Consider the following 19,388-nt stretch of genomic DNA (forward strand, 5'->3'; position numbering starts at 1 on the left):
ATTTAAGCTCATTTTCCTTCTTTGATTTGTCTTTTCACATCTTATTATTTGAAGAAAATTCAAAGGGCCAACACCAAGGTTTGAGCTTAAGGACCATGAGTGGCCAGATGTCTGGTATAAGCAAAAAGAGCATTCATTAATTATTTATGGCTCAGCCAAGTTCACTGGAGGTAAGAGAATGAACAAGTCTCTAGCACAAAAGTGAAAATGCTCCTGGTATTCTCTTTGTGCAATGATCTGACACAAGGTGTCTCTATGGTGTCAGTTAAGAATGTATTGGCCCTTTTGAGGAAACTCCACACTGTTTTCCAGAGTGGTTGCACCAGCTTGCATTCCCACCAACAGTGTAGGAGGGTTCCCCTTTCTCCGCATCCTTGCCAGCATCTGTCATTTCCTGACTTGTTAATTTTAGCCATTCTGACTGGTGTGAGGTGATATCTCATTGTGGTTTTGATTTGTATTTCCCTGAAGCCGAGTATGTGGAGCACTTTTTCATGTGTCTGTTGGCTATCTGTATGTCTTCTTTGAAGAAATGTCTATTCATGTTCTCTGCCCATTTCTTGATTGGATTATTTGTTCTTTGGGTGTTGAGTCTGATAAGTTCTTTACAGATTTTTGGATACTAGCCCTTTATCTGATATGTCATTTGCAAATATCTTCTCCCATTCTGTCAGTTGTCTTTTGGTTTTGATGACTGTTTCCTTTGCTGTGCAGAAGCTTTTGATCTTGATGAAGTTGAAAATAGAGCTACCCTATGACCCAGCAATCACACTACTGGGTATTTACCCTAAAGACACAAATGCAGTGATCCGAAGGGGCATGTGCACCCAAATGTTTATAGCAGTAATGTCCACAATAGCCAAATTATGGAAAGAACCTAGAATGTCCATCAACAGATGAATGGATTAAAAAAGATATGGCATATATATATATAATGGAATACTATGCAGCTATCAAAAGAAATGAAATCTTGCCATTTGTGACAATGTGGATGGAAGTAGAGAGTATTATGCTTAGCAAAATATGTCAATCAGAGAAAGACAATTATCATATGATCTCTCTGATATGAGGAAGTTGAAAGGCAACATGGGGGGCTTTGGGGGTAGGGAAAGAATAAATGAAACAAGATGGGATCAGGAGGAAGACAAACCATAAGAGACTCTTAATCTCACAAAACAAACTGAGGGTTGCCAGGGGGAGGGGGGTAGGGAGAGGGTGGTTGAGTTATGGACACTGGGGAAGGTATGTGCTGTGGTGAGTGCTGTTAAGTGTGTAAACCTGGCGATTCACAGACCTGTACCCCTAATAATACATTATATGGTAATAAAAAAATTTTTTTTAAAATGTATTGGCCCTGAAGAGCCTTGGTGACTCAGTAGGCTGAACTACCACTACTCTTGGTCTGGCTTGGGTTTGTGGTCTCTGAGTAGTGAAACTGAGACCCACATGGTTGGCCCCCGTGCTCAGCAGGGAGTCTGCTTGGGATTCTCTCTCCCTCAGCTCTTTCCCATGCTTATACCTATGCTCTTTCTCTCTCTCTCTCTCTCTCTAAAAATAAATAAATCTTTAAAAAAAAAAAAAAAGAATGTATTGGCCCTTTGCTCACAGTCTCAGCACATACATTATCTGATTATCTCGGAAGAATTCACCTTCCAGTCAGAACACAACGCTGTGAGCCACCAGGAAGATCCACACACTTGTCTTAGAACATCTATCTAAGAGAAGAAATGCACTATCATGGTTAAGAGATTAGAAAATAAGCCAAATTTCAAATTCAGTCCTCTCCATTTGCCAGTGGTGTGTCTTGAGCAAATTATTTAATTTTCTTTTTTCTCAGTCTTTCCATCTATAAAATGGAGATAATTATAGTAGATATTTTTGTGAGGATTTATTTATTTTTTTTTTTTTTTTAAGATTTTATTTATTTGACAGAGAGAGATCACAAGTAGGCAGAGAAGCAGGCAGAGAGAGAGGGGGGAAGCAGGCTCCCTGCCGAGCAGAGAGCCCGATGCGGGGCTCGATCCCAGGACCCTGGGATCATGACCTGAGCCGAAGGCAGAGGCTTAACCCACTGAGCCACCCAGGCGCCCCTTTTGTGAGGATTTAATAAGTTAATGTATGCTAAGCACAGAGGTCTTCTTTTTACAAATAGCCATCACTTATAATTAGATTAAAAGCAGGGGCAATGTTGTCTGTGTGAGTGTGCATGAGTGTGTGTGTATGCATGTTTGTGTATTTCTTAGCACACAGCAATGGTTCCTGTACATGATATAACAAATATTTATTAAATAAATGAAGGAATACTGGAAATTTTAAAAAGTACTTAGAAAATCTTTTGTTGTTCTTAGACACTCTTCCTTTAAACTTTGTATATGTCAGTTCAAAGAATAAAATGTCACATTTTTATGTTGAGTATAAAACTAACTTCACATAAAGAAGTGAGGAATTCAGAGATGATCTCTGTAACAATAGTAATATTGCTATTTATAAATATAGAAAAAATGAACTGCTTAAAATTGAGACATTAATTTTTAAAATTCTATGATTTTTATTTTTAAACACTCTATGTCACCAGGTGGGCAGATGAGAACATTTCCTTGGGACAAACTGCTGATGCTCTAAGAGAAGTACTTAGAAAGCCATGAATCCATGTGTGATGCCTTTTAATACCCTAAGATAAAGAAAGGTATTTCCCTTTTCCTTTCTTTCCTTTTTTAAGATACTGTTTTGGACAGTATCTTAAACAAAGTGTGTGAGGTAAACAATAGTAACTCTAGCTCAATGTTGTAGCATGGTATAAATCTACTTTCAAAGCATTAGAGCGCAAGGTGTAAACCTGGTAACCTCAGAATTCTTTCTTTTTTTTTCTTTTTCTTTTTTTTTTTTTGGTTAAAGATTTTATTTATTTATTTGAGAGAGAGAGAGACAGAGTGAGAGAGCATGAGAGGGGAGGTCAGAGGGAGAAGCAGACTCCCCATGGAGCTGGGAGCCTGATGTGGGACTCGATCCCAGGACTCCATGATCATGACCTGAGCTGAAGGCAGTCACTCAACCAACTGAGCCACCCAGGCGCCCTAACCTCAGAATTCTTAATAATTTAAGAAATGCTAAAGGGGACTTTCCTATAATGCCAAAAAAAAACTAAGAAAATGTTTAAAATCTATCATGAGGAATGCTACAGATATGAAATATACAAGAGTTTAATTTGAAAAAAAAAGATAGCAAGAGCTGACTTATTATAATTAACATCATATTTTCAATATAATTGGTTATAAAAGTGAAGTATACCACTACTGAACAATGTGGTTTATCTTGTTTATAGGAGATGAAACTGTATGAGTTGCTGAAATTCATTCAAAGAACATGATTAGGGAATTGACCCTGCTCTATTTTATACCAAGTCATCAATAAGTATCTGCTTAGTACATACTGTAAGTAATTCTTTAAAGCAAAAAAAGTCCAATGAAGAAAACAAGAATGAGCAGGAATGGCATGAGACTGAGAATACCTCAACAGTTTGGGCCATGTTAACCTAGAAATCATGGTGCCTCAAAGTGTTCCTTATCTGAATTTTCTTTTGTGTTCTATATTTAAAGAGCATTTGCTTTAAACGAAGATTAAAAATGAAACATTGTGTATTTTTAGAGTATTCAAAATAAATTTAACACATTTCCAAACACTAGAAGCATCAGTTAAAATGCAGTTGGGCCAATTAGATATAATGATGCATTTATTCTTTCATTCATTCATTCAACAAATAAAATGAGCCACTAGTAGCTGCTATTATTGACAAACAAAAAGAAATCAATATAGATTCTTTTACTTCATTAGGGCTCACATTTTACTTTAGTGTTAGTTAATAAAAACAACTAATTGTATAATATATGGTGATAAATGCAATGAATAAAAATAAAGCAGAGAAATCAGATTGGAAGTGAGGGGTGACAAGTGCTGTTTTAGAAGGATGGGAGGAAAAGGCCTCTCTAAGGAGGTGATATTAAATCAGGACCAGCATGAAGTGTGGGAGTAAACCAAGAAGATAACCAGGGAATGGAATTCCTAGGCAGAAGGAAAAATAAGTTCAAAGTGATGGAATAGACCATCTAGGGAATATCTGAAGAAAAGCAAGGAGGCTACTGTGGCTCCAGGGGCTTTACGCAGGGGGATTGGTAGGATACATCATCACATCATGTATTTTAAACACATCACGTATTTTAGGTCCATCTAGACCACAGTAAGAACTTCACTTTATTTTGAATGAGGTAAGATTTCTAAGCAAAAGAATAATATGATCAGATGTGCACTTTAAAGTATCCCTCCAACTACTGTGAAGATACCAGACCCTACACAGCACTCTGTGAACTCTGACAAGATGAGTGTAGTAAGAGAGGTGAGCAGTTACGGTATCTTGGGCAGTGTAGTAATGGAGGGGGAAGCACAAAACGATTCCATTTTAGGTGTATTTTAAAGGTAGAGCCAACAGGATTTAGGGACTTGCTGATGGCTTGATAGTAAAGTGTTTGAAAAACAACAACAACAATTCCAAGTTTTGCCCCCAAAGACAAACTAGAAGAATGCAGTGACCATTTACCAAGACGAAATATCACAGAAAGAACAGTTTTGTGGTGCCTATGAAATGCCTATTAGGTATTGTGTGGAGTTAAAAGTATATGAGTTGTATGAATGAGTCCATTTCAAGGGAGGTGACTGACCTGAGGAAAATGACTCAAAATCTAGTGACCTGAGGTCTTTAGCAGATGCGTGGTATTAGAATGGGCATAGATAAAACACTTAGTTCTGCTGTGGGAAACAAGAATACAAACTCAAAATTAAACAAACAAACAAACAAACAATACTATCTTGTAGAACTGCATTTCAGAAATGAAGAGGGATTTGGAAGGAAGTGATTACCCTCCAAGGTTTGAGACTGCCCTACTTCAGTTCCTTTACATTTCACAGCCCCAGACTTTCTTTTCTATTTGAAGATACCACAAAATTTCTCTGAAAATTGTCTTTGGAAATGTTCAAATAGCAGTGAGCAGACCTTGTATTTACGTTGTATCATGGATTTTACACAAGCAATACATTTGAAATTCATTGAACAGCTAAATAGGAAAGAGTTTCAGAGATGTGGTGTAAGGTTTAAAATTATGACAGTATAATTAAGATATTATATCCATCTTGATATCTGGTGAAACTGGGAAGGCCCTGAATGGCTTTACCGCAGTTCCCCTCCCTACTATGAAAAAAGCCCTCTAGCCAAACCACCCTTCTTACTAATACTCCCTAAATAGCAGGCTTCAATTACCTGTCAACTCTAGGAATTATTCAAACAGGCCAATCTCATATCTTCCCTTGGGAACCAGGGGTCACTTCACTCTCTTAATATGACAAAATCCGCCTCCCATGGTCCCTGGTTGTTTCCACTATTCTTGAGTACAACCCCCATGTGGCCCTGCCTGGTGTGGTGTCCTCTCCAGGTTGTGACAACCCAGGATTAATAGACTACAATAGCCTATCCTTGGACACTGGGGATATGGTCCAAGAACAATAGGATGTCTGAAACTGCCAATAGTACCAAACCCCATATACACTACGCTTTTCCTATATGTACCTATAATAAAGCTTAATTTATAAATTACGCACAGTAAGGGATTAACAATAATAACTACTAATAAAACAATTATAACAATATACTGTGATATAAGTTTTGTGACTGTCACGTCTCTAAATATCCCGTTGCACTATACTCACCCTTCATCCTGTGATGATGTAAGATAATAAAATGCCCATGTGATGAGATGAAGTGAGGTAAATGATGGAGGCATTGCAACATAGTGTTATTATTGAACATCTGACATTATATTGTAGAAAGTATTATCTGCTTTCTACTTTGTAGAAAGTATTATCTCACTGTCACAGTTGACAGTGAGTAGCTAAAACAATGGGTAACTGAATCTGCAGATAAAGGGGTACAGTATATTTCATCTTTCCAGTTGGGTGTATTGTGTTCCAGCATTCTCAAAACTCCAGGGCAGAAATTCCTCACCAGTGGGTGTGGAAGAGAATGTGATTAAACTAAGAGAACCTGTGTGCGTGTGTGTGTGTGCGCGTGCGCGCACGTGCGCGTGCACGCACGTGTGTGTATGTATTTTATATATATAATTTGGGGGGGTGGGTAAATAGCAGCCTTAGGTAGCACTCTAAATCAAAAGTACATAATCACCAGAAAAAAATCCAGCATGGAGAAATATACTCCACACCCCTAAAACAAGAAAGAAAATAAGTGTAAGGAATTGATATGATACAAAAAATGGAGAAAATATAAGAAACTATTCCTGCAAACATAACATATCTTCTTAAAAGAAAATGCACTCTCAACAACCATATTAAATAAACTTTTAAGAAAAAGTTTGAAAAGAGCTAATGAATAAATCAAAGAAGAGATGGACATAAATGATAGAAACACATTAAAATAGAGGGATCAGTTCAAAAGTAATAACTGACATTAAACATTATAGAATAGAAAACTGCATTAAAGACAGCAAGAAGTATAACTGGAAGAGTTAGATATACATACCTTAATAGAGTGGACTGGCTAGAATAGTGAGGAAAGGAAAGGAGCACAGAAAAAGACAAATACAATAGAGATATAAGAAAGAATTAATCCACTTGGTGTCCCAGAAGCATATACTAAAATGAGGTTCTGTGCGCAGATCATTTATTAAAGAAGCACTTTCAGAGGGAACCAGAGAAGAAAGCGAGTAGAAAGCCAACCCAGAATGGAGTGACATGAAGATGTCCTAGCGGGCAGCATGAACCTGATCCAACAGAAGAGCTTTGGAGTATGAATTATGCCTCATGGTTTCCAAGGAAAAGGAAGCACAGTGCAGTCTCAGTCATTGGTTAACTGCTACCCATGAAGCAGGTGTAGGAAGGAAAGGAGGTGAAAGATGTAAACTCCTAGGTGTGTTAGTTCTCTCTGCTGACTGATGAAATGGCTCCAGGGGCCCAAGGCAGTGTTCCAAAGAGGAGGTACAGATATGGCTTCCTGAAGTTCACTGAAGCACCTCAGAAATGGTAAAATGGTAAAATCTCCATGAATATGGGCAGGGCAATGATACTGTTTGCCACAAATATAACCAAACGGCTTCATGGACAAAGAAGAACCACCCTGAGAATAATTTATATTTCTGGAGAAGCAAAGAGACAAAATAGAAAAGTAAACAAAAACATGAGAGAAAAAATACATTGTAAACAGATTACCAAATCTGTAGATACAAAAAACTTATGTTCACAGAAAAATAAATAGAAATAATTAAGAAGGAAATATGCTAATAAATAACATCTGTAAATCTGCAGCAACCAAGCATAAAAAGCAGGTCAGCTTCATAGGGAAAGTAAAATAAAATAAAATAAAATATAAGAAAATAAAATGAAATGAAATAAAATACTTCATACTAACTTCAGAAATCTTGGTAATATTAGGTGATGGACAAAAATGGAATAACCTACATTATTCACATGTCAAGACAGAATAAAGAATTCTCATCTATCTAAATAATGTAAGAATTTAATATCTATGAAGTATTTTTATAAAAATTTTATTTATTTATTTGTCAGAGAAAGAGAGAGAGAGAGAGAAAGAGCAGGAGCACAAGTAGGAGGAGTGGCAGGCAGAGGAGAAGCAGGCTCCCTGCCGAGCAAGGAATGTGATACAGGACTGGATCCCAGCATCCTGGGATCATTACCTGAGCGGAAGGCAGAGGCTTAACCAACTGAGCCACCCAGGCATCTCTCTATGAAATATATATATTTTCTAAATGCACTTGAAGGGTGTCTGGGTGGCTCAGAGAGTTGGGGGTCTGACTTTGGCATGGGTCACGATCTCAGGGTACTGAGATCAAATCATACCTCAGGCTCTACACTCAGCAGGAAGTCTGCTTCTCCCTCTCCGTCTGCTCCTGCCCAGTTCATACTCTCTCTCTCTCTCTCTCTAATAAATAAAATATTTTAAAAAATGTACTTGAAAATGTAATCCAGCCAGCTGAAAAATAAAACAGAACTTAAGAATCACAAATAGTGGAGTTCTAAAATGAAATGCTTGGTGGACTCTGGATTTAGGATTAAGCAAAAAATATATATTGCTTATTGAAAAGTATAAATGTATGAAAAATATAATTGCTAACTGTTATATTTTTCTTGGAAAACCATATAATTAAACACAATTTCATAATAGATTCAAAGATAATGTATAATCTATGAATAACTTGAATCTCTTAATAAACACCATCCCACAAAAACAACTCACAGACCCAGATGGTTGCACTGCTGAAGCCTAAGAAGCATTTAAGGAGAAAATAGTACCAATCATCTGCAAACTTTTCTAGTAAATGGAAAAAGAGGCAACTCTCCTTATTCAAAAATGGGGCAAGTGTATTATAAGAAATAAATGCTAAATGGAGGTTTCCATAATTAATATAGATGCCTCAAGAGGGAGCCTGAAGATGGATTTCTGGATTGGGTTGTTCACATATTTTATGACCACATGGAAGACTTTCTCTTTGGAGTGGAAATGTGACACTAATAATTGTATCACATGGCACCATCACAATCATCCACATTTACCTTGTAAGAATAAGGCATCTTACTAGGTTACTAAAAAGAAGGGCATTAGAAGGTCAAGTGACCATGGAAAGGAAAGGAACACACACACACACACACACACACACACACTGTATATGGTGATGTACTCGCAACTCAAAGCACTCCTGGGGAAAAAAAAAACAAATAAACAAACAAAAAACAACCTTGTAGGGGTTTGTATGTGCTGACCTGAGAGACTCACCACAGTGATAGATTAGTCCCAGGACCTGATATTTGAGTCCTGGAGTTGCAAAACCTTATAAAGATGCAACTACTCATGTGTAGTTATTTGTTGCAAGACAATGGAAATTAACAATTAAATAATGTTTAAGATGGAAATATTTGGATAGATAAAAAAATCTGAGAAATAATTCTTGAATACCCAAGCTTCAGAAATAAGTGTCTGCCAACGCAAGCTTTCTTTCAAAGGGAGGGATCTATTGTTTTTATGGAAAAAAAAAAAAAGAAAAAAGAAAAAAAAAAAGACAGGCACATTTTGATTGTGGAAGCTGACACTCAGAGGCATATTTATTCTTCTCAAAGTCTGCTACCAACACATCAAATTGATTCTAGAACCAAAACACAGTCCCAGCAGAGCTTAAAGAAATAGAACTCTCATATTACTAAAGCCATGGTCTCTGAAAACTTCTTTCTATAAATCAAATAAGAATCATAATACTAAGTATAATAGAAAAGTTCCATTTCTTTGCATCTGGCAAAATAGTAATAAACTAGATAACATTAGATTCTTATTTATAAATATCAGCATTAAATATGTAATCATAGCATTTTTTTGTAGTTGCTAAGATTTAATGGTTAATTCTAAATTCAGAAATTTGGGGTTCATAAACAGATCTTTGAATCAAGATAATATTTTTGGTCACTAAAAATAATCAGTATCATTAAAAAAGAAAAAAGAAAGAATGGTAGTTGCAGATTGCATAGTCTTTCTAAGATAAACATTAAAATGACCAGTAAAGAATGAAAACCATAAAAAAATTGATGAAAATCTTATTTATTATTAGAAGTAAGAGAGAAAGTAACTATAGTGATAATGAAAGTCAAAAAGAATTCTATCATTGCTTCTGTTCTATTTTTAATCTTGGGTACAATGCAAGTTTTCAGAAGGATTATTTTCCTGTCACATAAACATCTGAAGTAACATGTTTTTATATCACGAGATATTCATAAGTACAATACCCATAACTTCTAACTTACAGAAATATTTCCAGATATTAACACAATAAAATTAGTTCATGTTGGAAAAAAAATAAAAAGAAATCTATTATGTATAAATTCTTCCTAGGGAAAAATAATGGTGTTCGGGATGAAGCAGAAATTAGAAAATCAGTCTATGGGACCCTGTTTAACCTTATTGCCCTTCCTGCTGTTGGATCTAAAGTTCATACGTTAGGTATCAAAATTCCCGTGTGGATTAAATGGGCAAGAAGATATTATCTTGATGCTACACGGTTACAGTGCATAACTCTCATCAATGACTCATCAATCAGAGCTGGCAAAGACACATTTACATAGAGATGGCACGAAGTTCAAGGACAAAGTTAAGCTGTGCTCTCACAAAAATCAGGGTAAACTGGAGAGCAAAACGCATGTGTAAAAAAAAATAATAATAAAAATAAAAGTAAAACAAAAAGAATACATTGCCTCAAAAAAGGTATAAGATAATTTATTTTCTGATGTTATTAATGAATATTTTAACAAATTAAGATTGCTTGGATTTCTAAAATAGTCATGGTTATGTGAATGTAATTTCTTTTCCTTATGTGACTTGGTTCAAATTTATTGCTACTTCCTTATTAAGGGAAAAATTATCGATATATAAACATATATACATAAATATACGTATATAAAATATATACAAATTTATAAAAATATCAAGACTACTGCATGTGTTTGAAATAGGTTATAAGCAGAATATTGCAGATTTTAAGCTAAATACTGCAATGCATACTTTTCCCCCTATTCCTCTCTTTTTTATAATTTTTATAAAGATTTTATTTATTTACTTGACACAGAGAGAGAGAGAGAGAGAGAGACAGAGCACAATCAGGGGGAGAGGCAGAGAGAGAACCAGGCTCCCCACTGAGCCAGGAGTCCGACAAGGGGACTTAATCCCAGGATCTCTGGATCATGACCTGAACCATAGGCAGTCTCTCAACTTACTGATTCACCCAGAACCCCTATTTCTTTATAAAATTTTAAAAATGTTTTTATTTTAATTCCAGCTAGTTATAGTAATTTCAGATGCACAATAACTGCATCATTTTTTAAATTCTGTAATTGTTGACACATGAAATAATCCCTCAGTCTTTTGAAATTAGTTGATTTGATTTTTAATCTTTTATGGTGTTTTTATTTAACATTTATTTTACTTTCATTTACCAATAATTTTAGCTGTATTTTCATTTCATTACAGCTTGGTTTTGATTTAAGCTAAAAATGAAAAAAAAAAAAAAGACAGCAATGTGTTAGTTTATATGGACAACATACCTATCGGATAATTACGCAGGTTTTAGGTTCTTGAATTTTTAATCTCTGGTGGGCAAGAGTGGATGTCTTTTGTGGCTCACATTAAATGACTGTGAGTTTTTGCTACTGGAGTTAAGATATATCTTTTGAAAACTGAAGGTTACAGGTTTTATAATGAGCTTTCTTTCTGTTGATCATATCTAAATATGTCTAGAGGAGAGCTAGGATGGAATATTTTCCTTGACACATAGTATATTAAATGGCAGTTCAATAGTCAGGAAGCTTTTAACACCTGTTAACATTAGGAGTGAGTCTAGCTAATGAAAAATATAGCTAAAAGTTTCATTAATTTAATTTGGACAATAGTGGCTCTATCATAGATTCAAGTCATTAAGGATAAAATCAGGTTAATATTCTTCCTAAAATCTCTTATGAATGTGTCAGCCTTATCACTGAAACACATTCACCACAGTTACCATATTTACAAATATAGAGAAATACTTATGTGCGCATAAAGAAGTGGAACTCTGTAGTAGACATCTATATTGATTAGGCAGTATGAATTCTATTACACTATTGCTATTCTATCGAACAACCATTTATTTGCTTTCATTTTTGTACTGAGTACAAAGTATTTTTGGAAACTTATTTAATCATAGCAACTAGTCCATTTTGCCTTGAAGTTCTCGATTATTGTCATTCACAATGCTTTCAGCCCCTTTTATAAACTTAAAATGGATAATTGTTATGTTTAACAGAGAACAGATTCTTGTGTCCTAGATGTATTATAAGTAGAACTCATAAAAATATACTTAGAACAGGACTTTACAGATCATTATTCTCTAATATTGTTTTATGGTATCTTACTGGACATTTGCATTTATTACTTTTATCTCAACACTCTTACATATTTAAATATAAATACATCTATGGACTGTATGTAGATGTATATTTGTTACTGTTCAATTCATGATTTTAAACTTCTTTTGAACTACTTTAAAAAATCTCATATGCTTATTTCAGATTTATATTTATTATTGCACAATAGGTATAATTTTATAATCATGTGTATGTTTGCTTACTTGGATGGATGTTTTATTCATCTTTTGATCATCTTTTTGATTATAGCCAGAATCAAAGAAATAGATAAATAGCTGGGTCTTTTGATCTGGGAATTACATTCCAAAAGCAATTCTATAATTCACACACACACACACAAATATCTCATTTCTTTTTCTTTTTTTTATTCTATAAACTATTTAGAATTGACTCTTCAGGTAGTCTGAAAATCATTAGATCAGTCTGTATCTGTTTTTGAACTGACCATAGAAACTACAACCATCCAATTACTGACTGATTTATTCAGTCAACAAATAATCATTGTATCCTTGCCATGTCCCAGCACTAGACTCTGGGGAATTCAATGGAAAAGGAAATAAAGTTATTATCCTTATTGAACTTATAGTTTAGTGGGTTACAGAAACAAACAAAAAAAGGGTTATAATATATTAAATAAGAAGTGGTATGGTAAAAAAAAATAAAGCAGAGACATGACGTATGTATTCAACTAAAACTTTTTAAAGAAGATATCATTTGAGGAGGTGACATTTAAAAAGAGACAAGAATTAAGTAAAGAAGTGAGGCATGTAAACGTCTGGGGACCAAGAATCCTGAAGCAAGATCATTTTTGAAAAGTTAAATACCACAGTAGAAGGATAAAAGTCAATATACGAATAAAAATTGCATTTCTCTATATCCATAACAAGGAAGAAAATGACATGTAAAACATATCTATATACAAAAGTATGCCTGGACTTTTTTTTTTTTTTTTTTTAACTACATGCCTGGCATTGTGAATTTTACTTTGCTCAGTTCTGCACAGTTCTGTATTCCTCTTCATATTGTGGAAATTTTTTCTGGTGTACAATTAAAGCATGTGGATATAGTTTGATCCTTCTGAAGCTTATTTTAAAATTTTATTTAAATTTTATTTATTAAGAACAGCCTTGGGGCGCCTGGGTGGCTCAGTGGGTTAAAGCCTCTGCCTTTGGCTCAGGTCATGATCCCAGGGTCCTGGGATCGAGCCCCGCATCGGGCTCTCTGCTCAGCGGGGAGCCTGCTTCCCTTCCTCTCTCTCTGCCTGCCTCTCTGCCTACCTGTGATCTCTGTCTGTCAAATAAATAAATAAAATCTTTAAAAAAAAAAAAAAAAGAACAGCCTTAATGTCTAATCTCATCCCAATGAATCAATGCCATTCTGAAAAATCTACTCAATACTTCATGATTTGTTGTTTTTCTTCTGCAGCTGGTAGGAACAAAGACCACTGCAAGTGCTTGTAGGCTCTGAGGATTATTTCCTCTTCCTCTTTCAGGGGGTTCTTTCCTCTCAAGAGTAGACTCCTAGCCTTAGGTGGTTTCCTCCCCTGCACGCACTGATCAGAATTCATGGGAAGACTTTAAGAGCCTCCTTGTGCAAATCTCCGGATCTGTCTTTCTCTGTACTCCTCTGCTGCGTGACTCCAGCATGCAAACTCCAGCTGCTGGAGCATGCCTGAACACCTAACTGTATCTTCTCAGATCGGGAAAACTGCCAGGATCACTCTGGTTTCCCCTTTACTGCACTGCATACTTGAAATCCTCCATCCATCATGGTGTAAAGCACACCACAGTTTCCCCCTTTCAGTGGCAATATCCTTGACGAGGAGGTAAAACAAGTCTCTGTTCCTCTGTCCTGGAGAGAAGTACAAGTTGCTCATACTTTTTTTTAAAGATTCACTAACCTTTCCCTAAAGAAAGTATAAAATATCAGAAAGTATCTTAGATCAATCATTTTTGGGTGAGGAGTTATTTTTTTTTAAAGATTTTATTTATTTATTTGACAGACAGAGATCACAAGTAGACAGACAGGCAGGCAGAGAGAGAGGAAGGGAAGCAGGCTCCCCGCTGAGCAGAAAGCCTGATGTGGGACTCGATCACAGGACCCTGAGATCACGACCCGAGCCGAAGGCAGAGGCTTTAACCCACTGAGCCACCCAGGCGCCCCTTGGGTGAGGAGTTATTAAGACAGTCCACCACCCACATGTCAGGAATACAGCAAAGCTAAATGAAAAGATTTGAAGATTGTGAACTGGTTGCCTTAGGCTTCATCAGGGAGCTACTGTTCAGGTGATACGTTCTTGTGCAGGTCATTTAAACATATCAATAGACTCAGTTTTCTTATCTTAAAATTGGGTATTGATGGAGTGAATGGATTCTATGATCTATTATATGCCTTCAATTTCAAGTATTTGGTGACTTAAAGAAAAAAATGCACTGGTGTTAGAGACATTAGAATTTATCTATGCTCCCACAACCAAGTGGTATTTTACCTAGTTTATGTAACAGCATATATGTATTTTTACAAAAATATCCCAAGTAATTATTTGTGAAGGGAGGGACTATACCTATTTCCTTCTTCCCAGAATTTTTGTTAAAAAAAACAAAACCCTGAAAGAACATTTTTGTGCATATGTAAAATAATTTCAGAAATATTTAATAAAATTAAATAAGTAGTAGATAACTGTAATGAAAAATAAATGGTATGTCAGCTTCCTGCAGGCTATCATAGTGCCAAGTTTAATATTCTCAAACTATCAAGTCAAGTTATGTGAATTAACGCTGTGTGTTTCCTTTATGTAAAGAAATTATTTCCTGAATACCAGTATTGCCTTATCTGCCGCCTTTCTAGATTCCCTAGGGCATTCCGTAATCACTAGTGGTCTCAGCTAAGGTATTATTAAGTACATGTGACACATGGTCCAGCAGGATCTACTAAAAAGCATATTCACCAAGATCTGTTACATCAAGTGATAGATCATGCTGTAAACAAAGGAAAGATTGTTTTGGTTTGATAATTTTCCGTTTAGAAAAGTTTAAATTATTTTTTAAAAATCTGAACCTAAAATAATTATGCTTGGTGAGGTGAATCAATCTTTTGCTGATTATTATGGGATAAATTGTATCCCCCCAAAGAACTCAAATGTTAAACATCTCTCCTGAATGTGACTACATTTGGAGGTAATTAAGTAATTAATTAATTACTCATTAATTAATTACTGAGGTAATTAAGGTCAAATGAGGTCATTGATTTGAAGCCCTAATCCCATGGAACTGAAGTCCTTACAAGAAAAGGAAGAGACACCTGAGTTCTTTCTCCATCTGTGCACATAGGAAAGAGGTCATCACAATGAGAAAGTGTTTATCTACAAACCAAGAAGAGAACAATCACCAGAAAACAAATTCGCCAGCAACCTGATCATGGGCTTCTACCCTCCAGAACTGTGATAAAATAAATGTCTGCTGTTTAAGACTACCAGCCTATACATCGCTTCTTGGCCTTCTGGCTAAGATGAAGTAAAGACAACCAGCCTATAGTAAGTTGTTAGGGTAGCCCAAACTGACGGATAAACTGATGCATGCACTTATTTACATAAACAGTATGATATATAAATGTAATTAAACTGTTGTTCTTTTATAGCTAATTTCTAAATGTGTTCTATTGAAAAGGACCGTAAATTCACTGTTGCCTTAGAAAATAGTATTTGGTAAATCTTCAAAAGTAACACAAAAAAGGATGTGAGCTAGCACACTATGGGGGTTTAAAAATGGATGATAGAACTTCTTGATGAGGACATAAAGAAGGGCTCCAACAACTAGCTGGGATTGCATTTAGACACTGACAAACAGGGAGCATTTTGACAGTTGGATATTGTGGTAGGAGGATTTTGACAGAGGGAACGGGGTAAACAAAAGTTTGGCAGCGAGCAAACAGAAAATATGTTCAAAAACAGCAAGGAACCTAATTGGCATACCTTGTGTTCACTCTCTTTCACAGCAGTGGACAAATACTTATGTATTTGGCATTTGGTCCTTCTCTGTGTTTTAGCAACAGCCACTTAGCACTCACACAGACACTAAATATTTCAAAACCAGATTTCGCAAGGCGATATATATGCCCAAACTAATCGATTTGTACACTTAAAAAGTGGGCTTTTGTTGTAACTCTAATTTTAATGCATTTTAAATTCCCATACACACTTAGATAACTTAGCTTTAGATACATTAAATGAACAGAACATTCACAAGTCTGAAAATTCAAAAGATAAAAAAATAATAATAAAACAAAAGTGGATTTTTGTTGTATTTGAATTATACCTCCGAAACCTGGGGGGGGGGGGACCATGAAAATGTGTGGATGAATACATACCATCAGATAACTTTAGGAATAATTTGTTATAATGCAAACAAGCAATTTAAATTATAATCAGATGATCTATAAAATTAGTAAACAATGTGTAATTAATAGTTGTTTGAATCTATACCTTTAGAATAAATTTTCTATCTTGTTAATTAAGAATATAATTCAAAGTATAGAAACCTGAATAATTTGACCTTCAATTTATAATGAATACAGATTTAAAAATTTAAAATTTGTAAAAATACAATAGTGAATAGAAAATCAATTTCCACAACAGTGAAAATGTAAATTCTAAAATTTGGTTAAATCTAGAAAAAAATATAAAGTTAATTTACATATTGTCAGTAGGGATAAGAGAAAAGTAACACATAATCTACAAGAATACTGTTGCACTTTTCTGGTTTGATGAGTGGAAGATCTGGAAGATCTTGTGTATCCTGTATTGTTTTTGCTATTCTCAAATTTATGCACATTCTCAAATACATAGTACTATAAACTCCACACACATTCATGTTGTTATGAGTATGCTAATAAAAAGAAAAACATGAACTCTGTATAGAATGTCAAAATAAGAGTCTCTCGTAACTGTTTGTCTTTGTATTACAGAAGAAAGATGATGCAAACCAAATTATGAGGAATTACATTACATTCATACAAAGTCAAGTGGAAGCTGAGAAGAGAGAGAAAATTATATGGCAAAATGATCAAGGAAAGATTCATGTAGTTTCTTTTTATATCATTAGCGTCTTAAAATATTGATGAGGGGTAACAGAAATAAACCTAAACATTAACTCCCTAAATAATTGGAGCACCAGGTATCTGACTCATATATGAATGTTTACATTTGACCTACCATGTTGGTCAGGGTGAGAGGCAATATTCAGAGATTGCCTTGGTGTAGATTATGGAGGCTGCTGAATGCTTTGTTGACATAACTCTAAATTGAAGGACACAAAACTTCATGGGAAAGTTCAATAAGGAATGCATATAACTACACTTTTAGGAAAATTAATCTGCTGGCCTGCTTTTCTTTTTGTTTTTGCAGGATAAATTAAAAGGGTAATATCTGAAAGAACTAAAATGGGGGGGGTATGGTATTTGCAAAAGTATGGCAAGAGCTTCTACTGGGACAAGAGACATGTGGATTGAGAGCTCAGGTGAACCAGATACATAAACAGATAGTTCATCCTGCAATAAATGCTAGTGGAATTTGGGGTGTGTAAAATATTAGGAAAATCTAGCAAAGATGAGACAAAAATTAGAGGCAGAGTCTGGGAATGTAATGAGCCTTAGGAATAATATGGAGGAAAGGGAGCAGAAATGAAGAATGGTAAAGATAGAAATCAAGGCAATACTCCCAAGCATCTCTGTTCCTCATGTTAAATTTGGCATTTGGGAACAACATACAGAATAGTAATTTGTTTACTGTTTCTTTAATTAAAAATTAGGAATCCTACTAACTCTAAGGTTGTAGGACTTTTACATCCCTGCAGTCCATAATGTGCATTTCTGATTTATACAATGTCATTCAAGTTTGTAAAGATACATTACTATGCAACAAAATATAACACAAGTACCATGCTTAATTGTAGCTTAATACAAATTATTAAAGCTATTTAAACTGTCTTCTGAAAACAATAAATTTATAGAAGTCATCATCATAAGATTAACCTTGATGCATCATAATAGATGCTCAGAGTATGAAATCAGAATATGAAAAAGTAATATGATTTTGAAAGAGACACTAACATAATTATTGTTTTCACAAAATAAAAGGGAGAGAGTAGTCTGACCTAAAATACAGTTGGCTACAACTAACAGTATTTTGATTTAAGTTTTACTATTTTAAAATTAAAAATTGTATCAGATTCATTCAAATTTACTCAATTCTGTTTTAGATATTCCAATCTCATAATAATGCAAATTAAATATCTTGAGCATGCAAATTAATACATTGATATTAATGTATTTTGACGATGATTGCTTCAGATATTTTTGTTTGTAGAATTTTGATGTTAGAGTTATTTCCAGTAGAGAAAAAAAAAAAATCAGTCATCATATTCAATGCCAAAAAATGTTGACAAGATTATATAATGATTAAATGGTGACTAATATACTTTTGGATTTTATGTTATTCTGCAAGGAATTTTTAGAAACTACCTTATTAAATTAGTATATTTAATTATATATATAATATATTTTTAAATATAACAGTATAAGGTATGCATTGGCAATTTCAACTGAATTATTCCAAATGTCTGTATTACAAACCTAAAAACATCTAAGAAGTTTGATGCAGTTAGAAAATTAAAATGAAAATCAGAAAAAACAGAAGGAATACATCATTCATTAAATTAACTATGCACTTTTTCTCTTGCTTATTGATATCTATAAAAGTCTATGGCATTTTTTGAGATATTGGTGCCTGATAACTACTTGAGTTTTATCTAGCCTACTTGCAATTTTTTGCTCAAATATCTAGCAAAGTTATTTTATCTTGGGTCAGCATTGATAAAAAAAAAAAATGTGGTGACTGTATTTCTCTCTATGGTGGCTAAACTAACCAAATGGAAACAGTTTATATTGAATTAATTCCAAATTATATTTTTTAGAGAAAACTAATTTTTCCAGTCAATATAGTCCTCTTATTCCATTCTAAAAATATGTTTTCAATTACATCAGTTACAACATTTAAATATCAGTTCATATTCATCTAGTTCCCACCTTAGAAAATGTAGCATTGACCTTGATATACTTACCTTTCTCTACATCTTTGACTTTCTTCACTGTTTAATCTCTTATTCCTTGCCTTTACTCTGAGAAAAAGTTTCAACTTTGTGTTCATTTCACTCCTCTGAATTCTCCCACAGGCAATTTTGTTCTTTGTGTTATCTTGTGTTATCCAATAAGTTGTTCCACTTAAGTTTTTTACTTATTTTGTACAATACCTTTGTATTGTACAAAATAAGTAATACCTGAGCTTCCTAACTTTGCCTTTAAACCTCGTTGTTTAATTT

Source organism: Martes martes (genome assembly GCF_963455335.1).
Source record: "Martes martes genome assembly, chromosome: 13".
In the NCBI taxonomy this organism is placed as follows: domain Eukaryota; kingdom Metazoa; phylum Chordata; class Mammalia; order Carnivora; family Mustelidae; genus Martes; species Martes martes.